At 40.6% G+C, this 24,385-nt stretch overlaps 1 protein-coding gene across 1 annotated transcript in view; it reads left to right on the top strand.

Moving 5' to 3' along the window:
• TMPRSS15 (transmembrane serine protease 15) overlaps nt 1-24,385 on the top strand; it is a 311,771-nt gene that overhangs the window by 12,825 nt on the left and 274,561 nt on the right. The gene's annotated exons all lie outside the window — the stretch shown is intronic.

The raw sequence follows: 24,385 nt of genomic DNA, 5'->3' as shown, positions 1-24,385 counted from the left end.
TTGTTGTTCTGGCACCATAGGGGCTTCCTAAATGTGACATGCCCCCCAAAAACCATAAAAAAAACTCACTCTTCAAAATCCCATTATCGCCCCTTCACTTCTGAGCCCTCTAGTGCACCCACAGAGCACTTAAAGGGGTATTCCAGGTAAACACTTTTTTTTATATATATATATATATCAACTGGTTCCAGAAAGTTAAACAGATTTGTAAATTACTTCTATTAAAAAATCTTAATCCTTTCAGTACTTACGAGCTTCTGAAGTTAAGCTTGTTCTTTTCTGTCTAGGTAATCTCTGATGACACGTGTCTCGGGAAACGCCCAGTTTAGAAGCAAATTCCCATAGCAAGCCTCTTCTAAACTGGACGGTTCCCGAGACACGTGTCATCAGAGATAACGTAGACAGAAAAGAACAACCTAAACTTCAGAAGCTCATAACTACTGAAAGGATTAAGATTTTTTAATAGAAGTAATTTACAAATCTATTTACCTTTCTGGAGCCAGTTGATATATATAAAAAAAAGTTTTTTCCTGGATAACCCCTTTAACATCCACATATGAGGTATTTCCTTACTCAAGAGAAATTGGGTTATAAATTTAAGGGTGATTTCTCTCATTTTACCCCTTGTAAAAATTCAAAAACTGGGTCTACAAAAACATGCGAATATAAAAAAATTAAGATTTTGAATTTTCTCCTTCACATTGCTGCTATTCCTGTGAAACACCTAAAGGGTTAACACACTTTCTGAATGTCATTTTGAATACTTTGAGCGGTGAAGTTTTTATAATGGGGTCATTTATGGGGCATTTCTAAATTTCTATTATGAAGACCCTTCAAATCCACTTCAAAACTGAACTGGTCCCTGAAAAATTCGAATTTTTGAAATTTTTGTGAAAAATTGGAAAATTGCTGCTGAACTTTGAAGCCCTCTGATGTCTTCCAAAAGTAAAAACATGTCAACTTTATGATGCAAACATAAAGTAGGCATATTGTGTATGTGAATCCATATATAATTTATTTGGGATGTCAATTTCCCTTATAAGCAGAGAGTTTAAAAGTAAAAAAATACGCCAAATTTTCAAATTTTTCATCAAATTTTAGATTTTTTTTTTGCCAAGAAATAATGCAAGTATTGACGAAAATTTACCACTAACATAAAGTAGAATATGTCACAAAAAAACTTTCTTGGAATCAGATTGAAATGTAAAAGCATTCCAGAGTTATTAATGCTTAAATTGACAGTGGTCAGATGTGCAAAAAATGATCTGGTCCTTAAGGCCAAAATGGGTCTTTAGGAGTTAAGCCTAATTCTTTAAGAGTTAAGCCTATTCTTAAGGATCAGTTCATATAGAAGTTAGCACAGCAATGTGTTTGTAAAGGAAACTTGCGTGTTGGATATGTGTCGGTGTAGCTGGGTGCTGCTGGTGGTGCTCTGATACAGAAGAATTTTCACATAGCACTTGAAGAGAAGCAAAGAAATCGGCAACTCACCATCTAAGCTGGTATAGTCTTCTTTTATTGAAGCATACTCACGTTACAATATAACCGAGGAAGAGGGTAGTGAGGGGGATAGTGATGAGCGACCGAGCTCCTGTTTCGCACGCTATACGTGCTTCCTCCGGAGGAAGCACGTATAGCGTGCGAAACAGGAGCTCGGTCGCTAGCACTATGGGTGAATAAAAGAACCTTCTTTATCTTGAAATTGCTGGAGTGTCGCCTCATGCTTCCTGTTGGATTTTTTCTTTTATATATATATATATATATATATATATATATATGTACATATATATATATATATATATATATATATATATATATACTGCTCAAAAAAATTAACACAATGTAACTCCAAGTCAATTACACTTCTGTGAAATCGCACTGTCCACTCAGGAAGCAACACTGATTGACAATCAATTTCACATGCTGTTGTGCAAATGGAACAGACAACAGGTGAAAATTATAGGCAATTGGCAAGACCCCCAATAAAGGAGTGGTTCTGCAGGTGGTGACCACAGACCCCTTCTCAGTTCCTATGCTTCCTGGCTGATGTTTTGGTCACTTTGGAATGCTGGCGGTGCTTTCACTCTCGTGGTAACATGAGACGGAGTCTACAATCCACACAAGTGGCTCAGGTAGTGCAGCAAATCTAGGATGGCACATCAATGCGAGCTGTGGCAAGAAGATTTGCTATATCTGTCAGCGTAGTGTCCAGAGCATGGAGGCGCTACCAAGACACAGCCCAGTACAGGACACAGGCAACTGGAAGAGGCTGTAGGAGGGCAACAACCCAGTAGCAGGATCGCTACCTCCGCCTTTGTGCAAGGAGGAACAGGAGGAGCATTGCCAGAGCCCTGCAAAATGACCTCCAGCAGGCCACAAATGTGCATGTGTCCCCTCAAACGATCAGAAACAGACTGCATGAGGGTGGTATGAGGGCCTGATATCCACAGGTGGGGGTTGTGCTTACAGCCCAACACCGTGCAGGACTGTTGGCATTTGCCAGAGAACACCAAGATTGGCAAATTCACCACTGGTGCCCTGTGCTCTTCACAGATGAAAGCAGGTTCACACTGAGCACGTGACAGAGTCTGTAGACGCCATGGAGAACGTTCTGCTACCTGCAACATACTCCAGCATGACCGGTTTGGTGGTGGGTCAGTAATGGTGTGGGGTGGAATTTCTTTGGGGGGCCACACAGCCCTCCATGTGCTTGCCAGAGGTAGCCTGACTGCCATTAGGTACCGAGATGAGATCCTTAGACTCCTTGTGAGACCATGTGCTGGCGCGGTTGGCCCTGGGTTCCTCCTAATGCAAGACAATGCTAGACCTCATGTGGTTGGAGTGCGTCAGCAGTTCCTGCAAGAGGAAGAGGAAGGCATTGATGCTATGGACTGGCCTACCTGTTCCCCAGACCTGAATCCGATTGGGCACATCTGGGACATCATGTCTCGCCCCATCCACCAACGCCACGTTGCACCAGAGACAGTCCAGGAGTTGGCGGATGCTTTAGTCCAGGTCTGGGAGGACATCCCTCAGTAGACTATCCGCCACCTCATCAGGAGCATGCCCAGGCATTGTAGAGAGGTCATACGGGCACATGGAGGCCACACACACTACTGAGCCTCATTCTGACTTGTTTTAAGGACATTACATCAAAGTTGGATCAGCCTGTAGTGTGGTCTTCCACTTTGATTATGAGTGTGACTCCATATCCAGACCTCCATTGTTTGATATATTTGATTTCCATTGATAATTTTTGTGTGAATTTGTTGTCAGCACATTCAGTAATGTAAAGACTAAAGTATTTCAGATGATTAGTTCGTTCATTAAGATCTAGGATGTGTTATCTTAGTGTTCCCTTTATTTTTTTGAGCAGTATATATATATATATATATATATATATATATACATATATCCCTATAGAATATTGTGAAATTGTGTTGTTGTGCTTATCATCTCATGCTACACATATTGGGTTATGTTTAGTTACAGTATCTGTATATTACATACAGGATTTGCATAAGACTTAACTTAGACCCAATGAACTGCAGTTCTGGACTCTACCATGTGGTCATCTTTGTTGTTCATTGGAAAAACCCATCTAAATGGGGTATTGTCAAATCAAATATGTATGGCATTTACATTTTTAGGGTTTGCATCTTTTTTAACAATGGGGTCCCTGTTGTGGTGAGGTGGCTCTCAGATGCTGTATCCAGGCAGAGAATGAATGAAGAGTTGGTCATACATGTGCTCAGCTATTTTAATTCACTTCCGTTTGAACTACGGTAAGCAGCCAAGCACACTCGCTCAGCTACTTTCATAAGGCTAGATTTCCAGTTGGCAGTTTTTTGGGGAAAACTGCTACCTCAGTGTTTAAGTCAAAGCCAGAAATGTATTAAAAAAGAATGGGAAATACTACTCCTTCCACATGGATCCACTTCTGTCTTTGGTTCAAAAACTGTAGTGGGAGTTTTTCTGAAAACTGCCCAGTGGAAACACAGCCTTATGCTACCCATCACACACAGCAGTTTTTGAGCCAAAGTGATAAGGAATTCAGCAGGGAGCAAAAGTATAAGTCTGTCTTTTATATGCCTCATTCCTTTTAGAACCACTATTACTTTTTAATTTCTTCCACTACCTTAAAGCGGCAACCAATCACTACATAATCGAATAGGGCAAAGGTCGGTGGGCATTTTTCACAATATAGGTGTAAATCCCAGTAGTAGAATTTAGAGCTAAGAGCATCTACGGTAAGATTTGATAATTTTTTTCACTGAACAAGAAAAGCCAAAATATGGTATAAAAATTAAAAATCTTTATTAAAAATATGTTTAAAAACATATACACACATTACATGGAAGACAAATAAATAAAACACAGTATTCACATACAGATAAAATAGAGGTGAGTGTATCATAAATGACAATAAAGCACATACATACAGCAGGAAATGAGGGCCACTATAATGGTTCACTCAGGGTGTGCAATCACTGGTAAGTGAGGCAAACCATATATAAAGAGCATTATACATGAACAATATAATCAGTGATAAGGTCGAGTATACAAGGCTGAAATGGAAAATGCAACGTTATGATAAACAAGTCAGGTCATGCACCCTCACACATGATACCTCACCCCAAACGCTTTTCGCTATCTGCTTTCTCAAGGGGCGCCCCTTGAGAAAGCAGATAGCGGAAATGCGTTTGGGGTGAAGTGAGGTATCTTGTAACGTTGCATTTTCCATTTCAGCCTTGTATACTCGACCTTATCACTGATTATATTGTTCATGTATAATGCTCTTTATATATGGTTTGCCTCACTTACCAGTGATTGCACACCCTGAGTGAACCATCACAGTGGCCCTCATTTCCTGCTGTATGTATGTGCTTTATTGTCATTTATGATACACTCACCTCTATTTTCTCTGTACGTGAATACTGTGTTTTATTTATTTGTGTTCCATGTAATGTGTGTATATGTTTCTAAACACATGTTTAATAAAGATTTGTAATTTTTAATACCATATTTTGGCTTTTCTTATTTAGTGAAAGTATTGTATTTGGCCTATGGTTTATTTCAACTTAGTGCCTTATAGTGTGTTTTGTTCACAATAAGATTTGATTAACCTGAATCTAATGAATCCATCATCAACTCATTCAGTCTTGTAAAAAATAGTCAGTCCACTTTCCATATGTTCCATCTCCCCAGAGAAATCTGAGATGAGGCAATCCAGAGTCTTATTCCAGACCACCCGGGGAATCAAAACATTTGGAAAGCAGATTTACTTAGTGTAAAGTCACACACAGCGCATAAACAGCATATTTTACGCTGTGGATGTGTTGAATGCAGTCACAGAGTGATGGTAGAGCGAGTTTCCTGCTGAGGCTGGGCAGCTCTGTGTGTCCGCTTGTGTCTGCCCCCGCAATATCGGCAGCTACGAGCAGACACACAGAGCTACTCAGCCTCAGTAGGGAGCTCGCTCTGCCATCACTCTGTGACTGCCGTTGGCAAATCCGCAGCGTAAAATATGCTGCAGATGCGCTGTGTGTGACCCTACCTTAACAAGACAAAAAAAATAAAAATTAACAGCCAAATCATTTGATTCAAGTTCGGCAAATCTTACTGTAGGACCCACACCTAGCATACATTTTTGGTATATGAGGTGGACATACCATTAGACAGGAATGTGCTTCATCAGTATTAACAATATAAACCCTACCTTTCTTTACAGAAAACATGTCATCTATGTAATTTTTTTTTTTATTGGAGGGTTTTCAAATTCTTTTGGTAGAACAAACTTTTGGTTTCTCTTATCTATTTTTGATGGAGCTGAAGAAGACTTATAGGACTTTCATTACTTTCTATATCAGTGGTCTCAAACTGTGGCCCTTCAGATGTTGCAGAACATGCTGGGAGTTGAAGATTTGCAACATTTGTGGGGCCAAAGTTTGAGACCACTGGTCAAGCAACTATCTCTGGTCAAGCAACATTAGCTCAGCTTAAAGAGTACCTGTCACCAAACTAAACTTTTAATATATTGTTCCTTATGGAATTATAAGACGCTTTGATATTTACTTGCTGTTAAAATGTGAATGAAAAAGCGGCCACTAGGTGGCTCTGTACTGTTCCCTGCCACAAGTCAAACAGTTAGTTTAGTCTCCTCCCGGCCTGGCAGGAAGTGCATGCAGGGCTTGGCAAGGCACAGCTCTCGCAGGCTTCAGTGACAGCGCCCCTGCTGGGGAACACCCAATTCCATCTGCCAGGAACTCACACAATGTGAGCAAAGTTGAAGGTATGATACTGAGCTTTTTAAATTCAGAAATTTTTTTAAGGGCAAGAGGGATGTTAGGAGTAGTTAGAGAATATAATCTGAGTTAGTTTAGAAAATCTGGTTTGATGACAAGTACTCTTTAATACAACCAGTAGAAACTGTCACCTGAACTGAAGAAGTAAAACAGTGGTATCTCATGTAAAAGAAGGAAGACATATTAAAGGAGGACTCCAGGATCTGAACACATCCCCTATCCTAAGGGTAAAGGATAAGTGTCAGATTGTACAGGGGTCTGACTGCTGGGACCCCCGTGATCTCCCGTATGGGGCCCGGCAGTCTGCATAAAGGAGACGTGTGATTAGGGGATACGTTTTCAGATCTTGGAGTGCTCATTTAATTTACAAAATTAGGTTTGGAAACTGTAGAAGATTTTTCTTGGCTTTTCGGTGTTTGGGTCACCAAGCACATAAAGTAGGACATTTACAGCACACATACATTTTTTTTGTCATGCTCTTGCTTCTATACAATCCTTAGTCCAGACATAATTATCATGCAGCATATGTGATCTCCATTTAAAGAAGTAGCTACCTAGTAATGTTCCCCAGAGCTGGACCCCCACAAGCTTTAGATCAGAGCCTGAGGTTCTGGCTTCTGTGACATCTATTTCTAAAATTATGTAAGCCTGCCTGCTGCACTGTTGAATTTGTAAGCAAAAAAGCAAAAAAAAAAAAAAAAAATTTTTTCCTGATGTTTCATTTTTGTCTCTCCAAAACACCAAAGATAATATTTTGGTTAGAAAAAGATACATATTTTCTTTTTCACCCAGAAAGAATTTTTTTTAATGTTTTGGAAAAATGTATCAACATAATCTTATTATTGGATCATGACTTGTGGGCGACTTTTCCCTTCTAGTATAGGTTATACTAGCATGATGTAAAACTGAGTTGTTTTCTTTATTTGTTTTTTTTTTTCCCATTTTTTTCTAAATGCTTCTATAGTTAAAAAAAGAATACCCCCCCCCCCCCCCCCAAAAAAAAAAAAAAAATCATTTTTTTTTTAAATTTGAAATAAAAATATTTATAAAAATCAAATATCAGACAGACCCATTTTGGATCATTAATTGTTCAATTTTCACAAATGAATTAAAACGTTTTTATTGAAAATCCCTTTGATGGTGTATATCTCAATCTTTAGGATTGGTGGGGATAAGCATAATGCAGGAGCTATGGAGCTCACTTCCCCTTCAATATTTAGTCAGTCTATTACATGGCAGCAATTTAATGCATTTAGACATGTAGATGTGGTCAAGACAACTTGCTGAAGTTCAAATTGAGCATCAGAATGGGGAAGTAAAAAGTTTTAGGTAACTTTTAACGTGGCTTGGTTGTGACCTGATGGGCTGGTCTGAGTAAGGCTGGGTTCACACCACATTTTCTTAAATACGGTTCCCGTATACGGTTGGGAGGAGGGGGGCGGGGCTTAATCGCGGCGCCCGCACTCAGCCGTATTCGGGAACTGTATTTAATGCAAGTCTATGAGCCGACCGGAGTGAACCGCAGCCTCCGGTCGGCTTCGTTTTCGGCCGTATGCGGTTTCCCGACCGCAGGCAAAAACGTGGTCGACCACGTTTTTGCCTGCGGTCGGGAAACCGCATACGGCCGAAAATGAAGCCGACCGGAGGCTGCGGTTCACTCCGGTCAGCTCATAGACTTGTATTAAATACGGTTCCCGAATACGGCTGAGTGCGGGCGCCGCGATTAAGCCATGCCCCCCTCCTCCCAACCCTATACGGGAACCGTATTTAAGAAAACGTGGTGTGAACCCAGCCTAATTCAGAAACTGTTGATCTGCATGGATTTTAACACACAACTATCTCTAGAGTTTACAGAGAAAATGGTCCAAAAAAGAGAAAATATCCAGTGAGTGACAATAATGCCTTGACGATGTCAAAGGTCAGAGGAGAACTAGCAGAGTTGTTTGAGATGTTTGAAAGGCAACAGTAACTCAAATGACCACTTGATGCAATCACGGTGTGCAGAATACCATTTCTAAATGCACATCTGGTCCAACCTTGCAGCAGATGGGCTACTACAGCAGAAGAAGATGACACTGGTTGCCACTCCTGTCCGCTAAGAAGAGGGACTTGAAGAGAACTGGGGTAACAATTAGCACAGGCTCCCAAAAATTGGACAAAGGGAGACTGGAAGAATGTTGCCTGGTCTGACAAGTTTCCATTCCAGCTGCACCATACAGATGGCCGGGTCCGGATTTGGTGTAAACCGCATGATAGCATGGAGGCATCCTTCCTTGTATAAATGGTTCTGGCTAGTGGAATGCAATTGTTTGGGGGAAATTTTCTTGGCACACTTTGGTATCAATTCAGTTTGTTTAAATGCCACAGCCTACCTGAGTATTGTTTCTGGCCATGTCTATCACTTTATGATCTCAGTGGACCTATCTTCTGATGATACTTCCAGCAGGATAATGCCCCATGTCACATCACATCATCTCATACAGAACAATGAGGTCACTGGCCTCCACAGTCACCAGTAGACATGTGCAATTCGGTTCGGCACAAATGTCTAATTTACCGAATTTTACAGTTTTCGGGCATTCGGACCGTTCCGAATGCACGAAAACATATTTTGAACATTCCCTAATAGCCACGATAATACGAATAGCAAAATAAAGAATGCATTCGGTATTTACCGAATGCATGCGGTAAATAACAAATGCATTCGTTATCTGTAAACGAACGTAAAGAGTTCATTCTAATAACAAAAAAATTATAAAAAAGATACAGTAGTGATGGAAAAAATTGTATCTAATGAAATGTATCTTTTTTATTATGAACTGTTTATCAATTTTTAAACAGGGATCAATTTTTGTGAGCGGTATGACACTGAGCCGTAGGTATACATCGTATATCTACTTCCCAGCAAGAACTTACAGTGAGCCTGCAATGTGTATACAGTATACACATTGGTGGCTCACTTAACCCCTTGCTGAGCTGTGCGCTATGCGCAAGCCCAGCAAGGAAAGAGTTAACTTACACTGCTGGACAGTGTAGGTTAACCCTTTGGGCGGTATACACTATATACAGCTATCTATAGATAGCTGTATATAGTGTATACAGAAGACAAAGTCTGCTTACTTCCCTCGAGTACCGGGCAGGTCCATGTAGCTCCGCCCCCTAGTGATGATGTTATTAGGGGTGGAGCTACAGAAGCGAACAAGGCTAGTTCTGTTCACATTGTCCGTTTTGTATAATGTGAACAGACCCTTCTAGCAGTGTCTACCCAGACAGGGAGACTCCAGCTGTTGCTAAACTGTAGCTCCCAGCATGCTCAAATAGCCAAAGGCTGTCTGGGCATGCCGGGAGTTGTAGTTTTGCACCAATTGGTGGCTCCCTGTTTCGGTAGACATTGCATCATGGGTGCTCTCCCCAGCGGACAGCGCCAAAAATGTCATAACCAATTTTTTGTGTTTTTTCTCTTCTAGTTTCAGATCCATGTATGCAGAGGATTACTGCGGATTCGTTGGATTATGGCAAATTTTTTTTTCTTTTAATGAAATGGTTAACGAGGGCTGTGTTTTTTTAAATAAAATCATTTTTCCAATGTGTTGTTTTTTATTTTTTATTGAATTTTCAGGCTTAGTAGTGGAAGTTGTCTTATTGACTGAATCCATTACTAAGCCATGGCTTAGCGTTAGCCCCCAAAAACAGCTAGCGCTTACCCCCAATTATTACCCCGGTACCCACCGCCACAGGGGTGCCGGGAAGAGCCAGTACCAACAGGCCCGGAGCATCAAAAATGGCGCTCCTGGGCCTAGGCGGTAACAGGCTGGCGTTATTTAGGCTGGGGAGGGCCAGTAACAATGGTCCTTGCCCACCCTGGTAACGTCAGGCTGCTGCTGTTTGGTTGGTATTGTGCTGAGAATGAAAATGCATTTTTTAAATGTATTTATTTAAATAAAAAAAAATAAAAAACCGTATAGGGTTCACCGTATTTTCATTCTCAGCACAATACCAACCAAACAGCAACAGCCTGATGTTACCAGGGTGGGCGAGGACCATTGTTACTGGCCCTCAACAGCCTAAATAATGCCAGCCTGTTACCGCCTAGGCCCAGGAGTGCCATTTTTGACACTCCGGGCGTTGGGTACCGGGGTAATAATTGGGGGTTAGCGCTAGCTGTTTTTGGGGGCTAATGCTAAGCCCTGGCTTAGTAATGGATTCCATTAATAAGACCAGTTTCCACTACTAAGCCTGAAAATTCAATTAAAAAAAAACACAACACATTGGAAAAATTATTTTATTTAAAAAAACACTCCCCTACAGCCCTCGTTAACCATTTTATTAAAAGAAAAAAATAATTATCTGCCGTAATCCATCGAATCCACAGTAATCCTCTGCATACACGGATCTGAAATGAGAAGAAAAAAAACACAAAAAAATTGGTTAGTACATTTTTGGCGCTGTCCGCTGGGGAGAGCACCCATGATACAATGTCTACCGAAACAGGGAGCCACCAGTTGGTGCAAAACTACAACTCCCAGCATGCCCAGACAGCCTTTGGCTGTCTGGGCATGCTGGCAGTTGTAGTTTAGCAACAGCTGGAGTCTCCCTGTCTGGGTAGACAATGCCAGAAGGGTCTGTTCACATTATACAAAACGGACAATGTGAACAGAGCTTCAGATTAACTAGCCTAGTTCTCTTCTGTAGCCCCGCCCCTAATGACATCATCACTAGGGGGCGGAGCTACACGGACCTGCCCGGTACTTGAGGGAAGTAAGCGGACTTTGTTTTCTGTATACACTATATACAGCTATCTATAGATAGCTGTATATAGTGTATATCGCCCAAAGGGTTAGCCTACACTGTCAAGCAGTGTAAGTTAACTCTTTCCTTGCTGGACTTGCGCATAGCGCACAGCTCAGCAAGGGGTTAAGTGAGCCAGCAATGTGTATACTGTATACACATTGCAGGCTCACTGTAAGTTCTTGCTGGGCAGTAGATATAAGATGTATACCTACGGCTCAGCGTCAGCTGTTCTCTCGGCTCTGTAGCCTTGAGAACAGCTGATCCCGACATTCACAAAAGGACGATTGCAGCGGGTGTCAGGAGGAGTGACATCCGCTGGGATCTGTCCCTTACTACAGGTACTAATACTCCCAACATGGAGAACTCTCTGCTCCATGCTGGGAGCTGTAGTACCTGCATTAATCGACAGATCGAAGTGAGTGTAACTTCTGACACCCGCTGCGATCTGTCTATTAATGCAGGTACTACAGCTCCCAGCATGGAGTAGAGTGTACTCCATGTTGGGAGTAGTAGTACTTGTAGTAAAGGAAAGATCACTGCGGGTATCACTCCTGACACCCTCTGTGATGCTCCTGTATAATGTATGAATGTGGCGGCCGCTCTCCTATGGTCCCCTGCACAGCCGTATATATACACATATTCCTATCTCACACAGAGAGCTGTGATTAGCTTGAACCATCTGACCAATCACAGCTCTGCGGGAAATATGAATGTGTATATATATATATATATATATATATATATATATATATATATATATATACATCAGTGCAGGGGACCATTGAAGAACGGCCGCCACATCTATACATTATACAAGAGGATCGCAAGGGACCCCGGCGATCTGTCAATAAGTACAGGTAACTACTACTCCCATCATGGAACAGTGTGTTCCATGCTGGGAGTAGTAGTACTACCTAAAAAAAATATAAAAAAAAGTGAAAAACACGCACACACTACATTTTTATTATTGTCGGCTACATTTTTAGTGCTTTACCCGCTCACATAAATTGATCCCTGTTTAAAAATTTATAAACATTTCATAACCAAAAAGATACATTTAGTTAGATACAATTTTTTCCATCACTACTGTATCTTTTTTTATTATTATTTTTTATGGTACCCTACGAGTTTTTAATAAAAAAAAAAGGTATCTCCATAAGTTTTTTAGGATTGCTAAAGTCCAAAAAAGAATAAAAAGGTTTACCGAATGTACCCGAATACCGAATGTATCCGAAAAATCAAAACCGAAAGTATTACCGAACCTGAAATTTTTTCCAAACTGAAAAAACGAAAAGAAACTAAACGAACATTTTTCTAGTGCACAAGTCTAGTCACCAGATCTCATGCAATAGAACACCTCTAGGATGTGGTGGAACGGGAGAATATCATCATGAATGTGCAGCCAAAATCTAAATCTGTAGAAATTTTTTGCTGTCATCATGTCCATATGGAGGAACTTGTCATGTCCAAGTGGACCAAAGTCTCTGAGAAATGTCTCCAGCTCTTTGTAAAGAATATGCCATGAAGAATAAAAGGAGGGTCAACCTACAGTATATACTCGAGTATAAGCCGAGTTTTTCAGCATGATTTTTAGTGCTGAAAACGCCCCCCTCGGCTTATACTTGAGTGAACATAAAAATGTTTCTGCCTTTAGCTGTGAGGGGATGGTCCCAGCCATCCATCTCCGCCTGTCAATCCCTTCTCAGTGGTCTTCAACCTGCGGACTTCCAGATGTTGCTAAACTACAACTCCCAGCATGCCCGGACAGCCATCGGCTGTCTAGGCATGCTGGGAGTTGTCGTTTTGACGACGCGCAGGGATGTCCATGCGCAACAGACTGCGCACTGGCATCAAGACAACATCACTAGTCGGGGCCGGCCCGGAGCGGAGAAGAGGGCCTCCCGGTGAAGATGGACAGCCCGGAATGACTAACCCTCCCCACGGGATGGTCCCTGCAGCATAGATGGCCAAAGATGGACGACCCGGACCAACTCACCCTTCCTTCCCACCGAGGGGAGGTGAGTAGAAAACAAAAGGGGGGTCTGGTTGATGACGAAGGCCGCAGTGGTCTTCAACTTGCGGACCTCCAGATGTTTCAAAACTACAACTCCCAGCATGCCCGGACAGCCGATGGCTGTCTGGCATGCTGGGAGTTGTAGTTTTACAACATCTGGAGGTCCACAGGTTGAAGACCACTGAGAAGGGATTGACAGACAGTGATGATAAAGGGGGGGGGGATGATGACGAGGGGGATGATGACGAGGGGGATGATGACGAGGGGGATGATGACGAGGGGGATGATGACGGGGGGGATGATGACGGGGGTGATGATGACAGGGTGATGATGACTGGGGTGATAATGACAGGGGGGTCTGGATGATGACAGGGGGGGATGATGACATGGGGGGGATGATGTATTTCCCACCCTAGGCTTATAGTCAAGTCAATAACTTTTCCAGGGTTTTTGAGGTGAAATTAGGGGCCTCGGCTTATATTCGGGACGGCTTATACTTGAGTATACACGGTAAGTATGCCATGAAGAATAAAAGGAGGGTTAACCTAAAAAAGCAGCCAGTGAGTGTATATGCATGTTTTTTTTCTTCAGATATTTTGCCAGAAGAACATCCCTAAGCAGGTTCGAAAGCTCTCCATGTAGCATCATTTTTTGTTTTATTTCTGTCAGCTATTAAAAAATATATCATATCTGCAAGATTGCTATTTAGTCTCTCTCTCTCTGAGAGCAACAAAAACAGCTTCCTTTGACTTTAGAAAGGCGAATCTATCTGACTAGAGAGCTGTGTAACAAGGTTAGTGCTCAATAGCTAGAGGGCGTTGGTGAAACATGTGCTCCAGGTTCTAAGTGCCAGATGGGAGTAACTCTGATGTGCCCATTGTAAAGGTTACAGGGTTAGGGCAGCAAACTTATCTTTGGCAGGGGTAAAGAAAATTGTTCACAAAAGCAAATAGAAATATAAAGTATTGAACATTTTAGATGCTTTATTTAAGATTCATGATTTTTCATAATGTACTGATGGAAGGGAAGAGGCACATTATTGGATTCCTTGTTTTGAGTTTTATTCCACTTTAACACTACGGTGCAAAAGGGTGAGAGAGAAGGGAAGCCAATTCTCCCACAGGCTGTGGCCGTAACAAAATTTTTACGGCCCCGAAAGCTGATTATCCTTTGATATTCAATTCATATACATTGCAAATTGAGAACAGCATTTTCCACCAGCATACATCCTTGCAGAAACAATATTTTAAGTGCTTACAAGGCAAAACTTTATAGTCACAGTTGAGATTTATCAAAAGTCACTTAAACTGGAGTTATGGCCTTATAGTTTTTTACTTTTTTTTTCTTTTATTTATGTTTATTTAAAATTGCTCAAGTCTTCACTCTGCTGAGCCGATATTACGCTGCTGTATGATTCCATGTGATAAAACTATATTGTGGAGTTAATAGAAATTCAAGTTTTAACCTTTTTTATATAGTGGGGCACTAAAGTTGGTATTGGTATACCATCAGTTATCCTCTTTATGGCTCCTAAAGTGCTTCTAAAACAAATATAGCACTATAGATTTATTCCAAGGAATAGCATTACCAGTGAAATATACGTGCAACCATGGAAGGTTAAAATAAACACAATTCTGCAGAGGGTAAATTTTTACTCCCTATAGTAACTACTTCTTACTCCATTTTATTAGGTATTGTATTGTTATAAATATATGTCTATATTTACTGCTCTGTACTTTTAAAGAATCCCTATTTCAGGCTGATGTCTTAGTCAAACATGAATTGTCAATGCGACAAAGGAATGTGTCACCGAATCCCGCTGTAAGCTTTAATCATAGATGCAAATCAATGTACTGTATCCTCCGCTCGTGTTAGAAAAAATAGTTTAGGAATTGATCACATTGTAAAGTATGGTAAGAGTCATTGTTCGTGTAGAACTAAAGTTAATAAAAGGAAGAACTTAGTTGAACTGTTGGTTCACTTTGTTTAAAGTTATTTTTATTTTTTATTTATCGCATATGGGTAATGCATGGTGTTTTTCAGATGTAGCAGAGCATAGGGTAGGTTTATACTGTTTTTATGGGTTAATGTTTTAGGTAAAAATCTTCCACCATAAATTTTTATCAAGCCAGTAGACGTTAGTTAGCTAGACATAAGTCTGGCTAACTAAAGTTTACTGACAAGATTTTTATGCTGAACCCCTTAACGACCACGGACGTAAATGTACGTCCTGGTGTGGTACCAGGACTTACATTTACATCCTGTACATGACCGCGAGGAGTGGTACGAAAGTGAAAGCTGCTTGGCTGCTCAGCAGGGCTGATCGGGACTACCGCAGTTAAAAGCTGGGACATGAGCGGAGGTCCTCTTACCTGCCTACTGCGTGTCCACTCGGCGATTGATTGCTCCAAGCCTGAGATTCAGGCTTGAGCAATCGACCGCCGATAACGCTGATCATTGCAAAGCTATGGCTTTGCAGTGAACAGTGCTGGCAATCAGTGTGTGCAGTGTTATAGGTCCCTATGGGAGCTATAAGTCTGCAAAAAAAAGTGTAAACAAAAGTTAATCAATGTGATTTAATCCTTTCCTTAATAATAATAATCACTCCCCTTTTCCCAGAAAAAAAAAACCACCATGTAAATAAAAATAAATATAAACATATGTGGTATTGCCGCGTGCCTAAATGTTCGAACTATAAAAATATATCATTAATTAAACCGCACGGTCAATGGCGTATGTGCAAAAAAATTCAAAAATCCAAAATGACGTATTTTTGGTCGCTTTTTATGTCATGAAAAAATGAATAAAAAGCAATCAAAAAGTTCGATCAATACAAAAATGGTACTGATAAAAACTTCAGATCACGGCGCAAAAAATGAGCCCTCATACTGCCCCATATGCGGAAAAATAAAAAAAAGTTATAGGGGTCAGAAGATGATAATTTTAAACAAATACATTTTTCTGCATGTAGTTATGATTTTTTACAGAAGTACAACAAAATCAAACCTATATAAGTAGGGTATCATTTTAACCGTATGGACCTACAGAATAAAGATAAGGTGTCATTTTTGCTAAAAAATGTACTGCGTAGAAACGGAAGCCCCCAAAAGGCCCTACAAAATGGCGTTTTTCCTTCAATTTCGTAGCACAATGATTTTTTTTCCGTTTCGCCGTAGATTTTTGAGTAAAATGACTGATGTCATTGCAAAGTAGAATTGGTTGCGCAAAAAATAAGCCATCACATGGAATTTTATGTGCAAAATTGAAAGGGTTATGATTTTTAAAAGGTGAGGAGGAAAAAACGAAAGTGCAAAAACGAAAAAACCTGTGGTCCTTAAGGGGTTAACCCCTTAACGACGCAGGACGTATATTTACGTCCTGCGCCAGCTCCCGCGATATGAAGCGGGATCGCGCCGCGATCCCGCATCATATCGCGTGGGTCCCGGCGCTAATCAACGGCCGGGACCCGCGGCTAATACCACACATCGCCGATCGCGGCGATGTGCGGTATTAACCCTTTAGAAGCGGCGGTCAAAGCTGACCGCCGCTTCTAAAGTGAAAGTGAAAGTGACCCGGCTGCTCAGTCGGGCTGTTCGGGACCGCCGCGGTGAAATCGCGGCGTCCCGAACAGCTGATCGGACACCGGGAGGGCTCTTACCTGCCTCCCCGGTGTCCGATCGACGAATGACTGCTCCGTGCCTGAGATCCAGGCAGGAGCAGTCAAGCGCCGATAATGCTGATCACAGGCGTGTTAATGCACGCCAGTGATCAGCATAGGAGATCAGTGTGTGCAGTGTTATAGGTCCCTATGGGACCTATAACACTGCAAAAAAATTTTTTTAAAAAGTGTTAATAAAGGTCATTTAACCCCTTCCCTATTAAAAGTTTGAATCACCCCCCTTTTCCCATAAAAAAAATAAAACAGTGTAAAAAAAATAAAAAATAAACATATGTGGTATCGCCGCGTGCGTAAATGTCTGAACTATAAAAAAATATCATTAATTAAGCCGTACGGTCAATGGCGTACGCGCAAAAAAATTCCAAAGTCCAAAAAAGCGTATTTTGGTCACTTTTTATACCATTAAAAAATGAATAAAAAGTGATTAAAAAGTTCGATCAAAACAAAAATCATACCGATAAAAACTTCAGATCACGGCGCAAAAAATGAGTCCTCATACCGCCCTGTACGTGGAAAAATAAAAAAGTTATAGGGGTCAGAAGATGACATTTTTAAACGTATAAATTTTCCTGCATGTAGTTATGATTTTTTCCAGAAGTGCAACAAAATCAAACCCATATAAGTAGGGTATCATTTTAACCGTATGGACCTACAGAATAATTATAAGGTGTAATTTTTACAGAAATATGCACTGCGTAGAAACGAAAGCCCCCAAAAGTTACAAAATGGCGTTTTTTTTTCGATTTTGTCGCACAATGATTTTTTTTCCCGTTTCGCCGTGCATTTTTGGGTAAAATGACTAATGTCACTGCAAAGTAGAATTGGTGCCGCAAAAAATAAGCCATAATATGGATTTTTAGGTGGAAAATTGAAAGGGTTATGATTTTTAAAAGGTAAGGAGGAAAAAACGAAAGTGCAAAAACGGAAAAACCCTGAGTCCTTAAGGGGTTTAGGACCCAGGGCATTTTCACCTTAAGGACCTGGTCATTTTTTGCACATCTGACTACTGTCACTTTAAGCATTAATAACTCTAGGATGCTTTTACTTTTCATTCTGCTTCCAAGACTATTTTTTCATTACATATTCTACTGCATGATAGTGGTAAATATTTGTCGATACTTGCATCATTTCTTTGTGAAAAATTCAAAACTTTTATGAAAACTGCACCCCTCAAAGTATCCAAAATGACATTCAGTTTGTGCTAACCCTTTAGGTGTTTCACAGCAATAGCAGCAAAGTGAAGGAGAAAATTCAAAATCTTCATTTTTTCCACTCGCATGTTCTTGTAGACCCAGTTTTTGAATTTTTATAAGGGGTAATAGGAGAAAAAGCCAAAAATTTGTAACCCAATTTCTCCCGAGTAAAGAAAATACCGCATATGTGTATGTCAAGTGTTCGGTGGGCGCAATAGAGGGCTCAGAAGGGGAAGGGCAACAATGGGGTTTTGGAGACTGAATGTTGATGAAATGGTTTTTGGGGGGCATGTCGCATTTAGGAAGCCCCTATGGTACTCGAACAGCAGAAAACCCCCACATGGCATATCATTTTGGAAACTACACCCCTCAAGGCATGTAACAAGGGGTCCAGTGAGCCTTAACACCCCACAGGTGTTTGACGACTTTTCGTTAAAGTCAGTTGTGTAAATGAAAAAATTCACTAAAGTGCAGTTTTTTTCCCAAATTTACCATTTTTACAAAGGGTAATGGGAGAAAATGCCCCCCAAAATTTCCCTTTAACAGAGGGGCCTACATAAACTATATGGGAAGGGGGGCAGGCCTTGAGCTGTGTAAGGGGCCAAAAATTTCTGATATCAGAACAGGCTCTAGCTGTAATATATAATCATAAAGCTAATGAGCGATAATACCAGCACCCTTTCTTTACATCACTGGTCTTATCCCGAGCAGACAGAAGGGTAGGGGAGAATAGGAATGGAGCAGACTTTATTCAGAGAGAGTGACATGAGGTCACAGCTACAAGTTAGACAGTTAAGCTCATGTAAAAAATGTACTTTGGCTAATAACATTATGGCTAATAACATTAGTAAGCTGCTTTATTATACTTTTTGAAACCATACAAAGGTTGTTTCTTTCACTGGACAACCCCTTTCATGGGAATCTGACAGCTTGCCCCCCCCCCCCCCCCACTAAAACCCATACACAGGGTTATAGTGCCTATGAATATTGTTTCACTCACTCGATTGGTGGTCCCATTAGAGAGATAGAGCTGTCAGATTCCCTTTAAAGGGTGTCCTTTTGGTATTTATGGCAGTATTCTGGACCCCTATTCATACTGAAAATCAAAGTTGGCTACATTTATTAAAGGTTTTTTTTATTCCACATATATGGGGCCTATTCTTGGCATAGGGCTTTAATATTTTAGAGTTAGGAGGCCGACACCTGGCACACCCTCTGATCACCTATTCTTGATCTGCAGTATGAATGGGGTTATTAAAGCTCAGCTCCTGTTCACTGTCATGGGATGTTAGTTTCAGTAAACTGTCAAAGCTGCCACATAGCGAACAGAGTCAACTGCTTTCTGCCCGGTTCACTGTGTACATCTGGCCACCATAGTCCTGTAGAACAGCTGGTAGGTGAGGGTCCTAGCTTTTGGCATAAATATGATATAAAGTTACTCTTTGAAGTTTTAGATATTAATCTACTCTTGTTTAATTGAGGTTTCCAACAATGAGGTTTCCCATTAAGCCCTTAACCCCTTTAAGGACCAGGGGTTTTTCTGTTTTTGCACTTTCATTTTTTCCTCCATACCTTTAAAAGTCATAACTCTTTAAATTTTGCACCTAAAAATCCTGGTCATTTTACCCAAAAATCTACTATGAAACGGAAAAAAAAGATCAGTGTGCGACAAAATTGAAGAGAAAACACAATTTTGTAACTTTTGGGGGCTTTCAGTTTCTACGCAGTAAATTTTGCGGTAAAAATGACACCTTATATTTATTCTGTAAGTCCATACAATTAAAATTATACCCTACTTATATAGGTTTGATTTTGTCATATTTCTGGAAAAAATCATAACTACATGCAGAAAATTTATACGTTTAAAATTATCATCTTCTAACCCCTAAAATTTTTTTTTTTTTCGCATGCGGGGCAGTATAAGGGCTCATATTTTGCGCTGTGATCTGAAGTTTTTAGCAGTATTTTTGTATTGATCTGACTTTTTGATCGCTTTTCATTCATTTTTCCATTATATAGAAAGTGACCAAAAATACGCTATTTTGTACTTTGGAATTTTTATGCACGTTTGTCATTGACCGCGCGGTTTAATTAAAGATATATTTTTATAATTTGGACATTTCCACATGCGGTGATATCACATATGTTTATTTTTATTTACACAGGTTTTTTTTTAAATGGGAAAAAGGGGGTGATTCAAATTGTTATTAGGGAAGGGGTTAAATGATCTTTATTAACTTTTTTTTCCACTTTTTTCTTTTGCAATGTTATAGCCCCCATAGGCACTGAGCAGTCATTCGGCGATTGGACACCAGGGGGCAGGTAAGGGGATCCTCCTCGTGTCCTACAGCTGTTCAGGATGTCGCAATTTCACCACAGCGGTCCCAAACAGCCCCCTGAGCTAACCGGGGGTAGTTTAGTTTCACTTTAGACGCAGTGATCAGCTTTGAACGCCACATCTAAAGGGTTAATAGTGTGCGGCACCGCGATCAGTGCCACACGGGCCCGACCAGCCATGGCCCCACATTATAGAAAGGGAAAGGAGCCAGGACATAATATAGAAACAGAATGTGTCGGCAGATAAGAACCATTTGGCCCATCTAGTCCGCCCAATATTCTGAATCCTTTCAATAGTCCCTGGCCCTATCTTATATGAAAGATAGCCTTATGCTTATCCCATGCATGTTTAAACTCCTTCACTGAATTTGCAGTGACCACTTCTGCAGGAAGGCTATTCCATGCATCCACTACTCTCTCGGTAAAGTAATACTTCCTGATTACTTTTAAACCTTTTCCCCTCTAATTTAAAACTGTCCTCTTGTGGTAGTTTTTCTTCTTTTAAATATTGTCTCCTCCTTTACCGTCTTGATTTCCTTTATGTATTTAAAAGTCTCTATGATATCCCCTCTGTCTCTTCTTTCTTCCAAGCTATACATGTTAAAGAGTACCTCTCATCAAAAAAACTTTTGATGTATTATAGATTAATGTATGCAGAATAACTTTACAATTGCATGTTATTAAAAAATATGCTTCTTTCTATTTCATTTTCCACTTTGAAGAAATGACCACTAGGGGTCTCCCTACCAGTCCTGGCAGCAAGCATTTCAGACTCATGCTGGAGTCCTAAACACTATGAGCTGCCAGTCTGCTTTGTTCACAAAGGAGAACATTCAGAGCTGCCAGCCTGCTTTGTTCACAGCCTGTTTTGCTGTGAACAAAGCAGGCTGGCAGCTCTGAGTGTTTAGGACTCCAGCATGAGTCAGAAATGCTTGCTGACAGAACTGATCGGGAAAAATACAATAGAAAGAAACATATTTTTCATTAACATTCTATTGGAAAGTTATTCAACATTCATTAATCTAAAATATATCAAAAGTTTATTTGATGAGAGGTACCCTTTAAGGTCCTTTAATCTTTCCTGGTAAGTTTTAGTTTGCAATCCATTTACTAGTTTAGTAGCTCTTCTCTGAACTCTCTCTAGAGTATCTATATCCTTTTGGAGATACGGCCTCCAGTACTTTGCACAATACTCCAAGTGAGGTCTCACCAGTGTTCTGTACAGTAGCATGAGCACTTTCTCTCTCTTTCTACCGCTTATAACTCTCCCTATACATCCAAACATTCTGCCAGCGTTTCCTGCCGCTCTATTACATTGTCTTCCTACCTTTAAGTCTTCTGAAATAATTACTCCTAAATCCCTTTCCTCAGATACTGAGGTCAGGACTGTGGTAAATATTTTATATTCTGCCCTAGGGTTTTTACGCCACAGGTGCATTGTCTTGTACTTATCCACATTACATTTCAGTTGCCAAAGTTCTTCTAGTGTGCCTAATCCTTTTCCATTTGGCATATCCCTTCAGGAACATCAACCCTGTTACATATCTTTGTGTCATCAGTAAAAAGACATACCTTACCATTGAGACCTTCTGTGATATCACTAATAAAGATATTAAACAAAATTGGTCCCAGTACAGATCCAAGTTTTTGCCTGCGGTCGGGAAACCGCATACGGCCGAAAAAGCAGCCGACCGGAGGCTGCGGTTCACTCCTGTCGGCTCATAGTCATACATTAACTACAGTTCCCGAATACGGCTGAGTGCGGGTGCCACGATTAAGCCCCGCCCACCCCTCCTCCCAGCCGTATACGGGAACCGTAAATACAAATCGTAGTGTGAACCCAGCATAACAGTGTAACCAGTGACATAGCAGAACAATTTACGGTAAAAATGACGTGTGTTCTTTATTCTGAGGGTCAATACGATTAAAATGATACCCATTATTACATACTTTTATATTATTGTTGTGCTTAAAAACAATCACAAACTTTTTAACCAAATTAGTACGTTTATAATCCCTTTATTTTGATGACCTATAACTTCTTTATTTTTCCATATAAGCGGTAGTATGGGGGCTAATTTTTTGTGCCATGATCTGTACTTTTTTTTGATACCACATTTGCATATAAAAAACTTTTAATACATTTTTTATAATTTTTTTTAATAAAATGTATAAAAAAAGTAGCAATTTTGGACTTTTTTTTTTCTTTACGTTCACGCCGTTCACCGTACGGGATCATTAACATTTTATTTTAATAGTTTAGACATTTACGCACGCGGTGATACCAAATATGTCTATAAAAAAAAAATTACGCTTTTTGGGGGTAAAATAGGAAAAAACGGACGTTTGGGGGAGGGGATTTTTCACTTTTTTTTTTACTTTTACTTTTACGTTTTTTTACATTTTTTTTACACTTGAATAGTCCCCATAGGGGACTATTCATAGCAATACCATGATTGCTAATACTGATCTGTTCTATGTATAGGACATAGAACAGATCAGTGTTATCGATCATCTTCTGCTCTGGTCTGCTCGATCTCAGACCAGAGCAGAAGACGCAGGGAGCCGGACAGAGGCAGGTGAGGGGACCTCCATGCAGCGTTCTGAATGATCGGATCCCCGCAGCAGCGCTGCGGGCGATCCGATCATTCATTGAAATCTCGTACTGCCGCAGATGCCGGGATCTGTATTGATCCCGGCATCTGAGGGGTTAATGGCGGACTCCTGCGAGATCACGGGCGTCGGCCATTGCCGGCAGGTCCCTGGCTCCGATCAGCAGCCGGGATCAGCCGCGCATGACACGGGCATCGCTCCGATGCCCGCGGTTATGCACAGGACGTAAATGTACGTCCTGGTGCGTTAAGTACCACCGCACCAGGACGTACATTTACATCATGCGTCCTTAAGGAGTTAAAGAGGGGCCACAGACTCTCTAAAAAAACACAAAACAAGCAAAAAATATACAAAAAAAAAATTATATATATATATATATATATATATATATATATATATATATCTGTGCGACGCAGATGCTTGGCTCACGAATGGAGGAATGCCATCACTGCAGCAGACAGGCCAAAGAGGTCCTTGCATCTGGTCCACTTAAAACAGAATTCAGGTATACAGAAAGGGGCACCAGAGCAAGTGGGTAGGCTGGTTATTCTGTCAAGACCGACTGCGGGGACAGGAAGAGTGAGCCCTAAACTGTCCCTAGTGACACTCTCCCTGCCTACTTTTAGCCGGTCCCTACCTGCGCTAAAGTGAAATGGCATAAAACAAATAATAAACATAGTCGGTCACAGGCCAGAAACAGAAACGGAAAACTACTAGACAACCAGATAAACTAGAAAGGATACAAATATTAACAGGACAGAATATAAACAGGCAAATTGATGAGGAACATAGGAAACTGTTCACAAACAGATACAAGTACAAAGGACAAAAATCTGATCAACCAAACAGGAAATAAATATAGAACACTGTTCACAATGAACACAGATAACTAACAGATTAGGTCCAGAACACAAGACTGGGAAACGGAAAAATGCAAAAACAAATAAACGGACATTACATCTGTTACAGGATGCAGAACAAAAAATGCCCTTATGCAATCAAATCTTAACCCCAGGGCTATAGCCCGGAGTAAAGACCCCTATTGTGCTTCCCTTAAAAATTAACTTTTATTATAATCAAATGTAAAAACCCAAAAACGAACAAAGGATTGAACCAGTGGAGTGGCAGAGTGTAAGTATCTAGTCGTAACTACAGGAGCAGCCCTGTTGAATGAATATGAATGGCGCTGTAGTACACCCTATTGGCATTCTGACACGTAAAGTTAAAATGTAACTAGCATGCCTCCCTTGACATGTTTTGCCGTAACAAAAGTGTTCTCAAGATGCTATTGAGGCTATGACATTTGATTTTAATAAAAGATCAAATATAAGGGAAGCACAATAGGGTTTTTACCCTGGGCAACGAGGCAATGAAAACAACAGAGCAGATAGGTTGCATCAAAAGCAGAAGGAAAGCTTAGAAAAACACAGAAAGGTAGGAAAATAAGTATACT

This window comes from Hyla sarda, chromosome 2 (genome assembly GCF_029499605.1).
Source record: "Hyla sarda isolate aHylSar1 chromosome 2, aHylSar1.hap1, whole genome shotgun sequence".
Taxonomy (NCBI): domain Eukaryota; kingdom Metazoa; phylum Chordata; class Amphibia; order Anura; family Hylidae; genus Hyla; species Hyla sarda.
Note: the sequence above shows the minus strand (reverse complement) of the source record. Positions and strands in the feature narration are given on the sequence as shown.